At 37.4% G+C, this 1,345-nt stretch overlaps 1 protein-coding gene across 4 annotated transcripts in view; it reads left to right on the top strand.

The window, feature by feature from the left end:
• Positions 1-1,298: 1,298 nt before the first annotated feature.
• LOC136825313 (bcl-2-related ovarian killer protein-like) overlaps positions 1,299-1,345 on the top strand; it is a 206,480-nt gene continuing 206,433 nt past the window's right edge. For 3 of the 4 annotated variants that reach the window (XM_067081486.1, XM_067081458.1, XM_067081497.1), the window contains exon 1: positions 1,299-1,345. The gene's annotated coding sequence lies outside the window, so the exon portion shown is untranslated. The other variant, XM_067081467.1, reaches the window with a different exon arrangement.

Genomic DNA, 1,345 nt, shown 5'->3' with positions numbered 1-1,345 from the left:
GAAGTAGTCATCAGATATTTCAATTCGACTGTGATGTATCCGAAAGGAAACAAACGCGCGAAAGGACAAATCATAATTCGTACAAGCAGTACTTGTTCAGCATTGCTTTTACTTCGTCATTTTTGATGCATTGCATTGTTAACGTACTAATAACTTCCATATCATAAACTATGTATCATCAGTAATGGCGCAGTCATTTGTGTTGTTTTGTTTTTGTTTTTGGTATTGCAGGAAGGCATCTGAATCAAGGTCTTATTGAACTTGTAACCTTTGACCTTGTTCAAGGTCTCACGATTCTATTACCATTACTATGTTAACATGACCTTCGAATGGAAAACAGATGGTGAGGCTTCTCTCGAACACGCTTAGCGATTGACAGAGTCTTAGTTTCTCTGTATTTCCTCGTCGCACCAAATTTAAGTCTCAGTCGTTGTTATCTTTTACGATCAGAAGACAAACCAAAACGAGCTCGCGAGATGTTTATTTAACTTCATTTTCTGCAACTGACCTCCGATTTGGTGACAACTTCATGTTTTCAACATTTCAACAATGATGCAGTCGACATTCAGCGGGATGCAGTGACGTCACCACTTTCACTTTCTATATAGACACCCAGACCTGGGTGCGTTCATATACACCTCAACAAGGGGTGTTCGAGTTGCGCTACGGAATTTTGTTTTACCTTAAGCCAGACTTCTTTGCTGGCACGGGCTCTTGCTCCCAGAGGAGCCTGTAATGTCTGAGAAAATTTGACACAATCAACATAAAATAAACGATGGATTTCGTTACTATTTGTATAGTTTCACTTTACGGAGCTTAATTGATGTATATCCTATTTTCATGGTTTAAATCTGCGTTATTAACCGTCAGAAGAGACTTCAAATTCTGAACAAACTCTTCAATTAGGGACTGAAAGCTATTTGTAAAAACTGCAACGATACAGGCATTTTCATTCCCACGCAGTTTTTTTTTTATTATCAAAATGTCGTGCCAGAATATTTTTGTTACAGTTTATATATATATATATATATATATATATATATATATATATATATATATATATATATATATATATATACTCTGCTATACTCTATATACTGTAGGTGTGTGTGTATGTGTGAGTGTGTGTGCGCCGGTAATATCAATTCACTTTACCTTTGGAATAACTTAGCCCATAATAATTTTGTTGTCTGCATATTACGACAAATGGTGGACATGTGTCCACCTTAACTAGCGACTGAACGTAACCGATATGAGCCGCGGGGTCTTTACATTCGCCCGACTCATTTTGCTGTACAAAGTCCAACAACTAAATGCAGTGTCGGCTCAGCCATCGTGTAGGAAG

The sequence above is a fragment of the Macrobrachium rosenbergii genome, chromosome 3 (genome assembly GCF_040412425.1).
Source record: "Macrobrachium rosenbergii isolate ZJJX-2024 chromosome 3, ASM4041242v1, whole genome shotgun sequence".
NCBI lineage: Eukaryota > Metazoa > Arthropoda > Malacostraca > Decapoda > Palaemonidae > Macrobrachium > Macrobrachium rosenbergii.
Note: the sequence above shows the minus strand (reverse complement) of the source record. Positions and strands in the feature narration are given on the sequence as shown.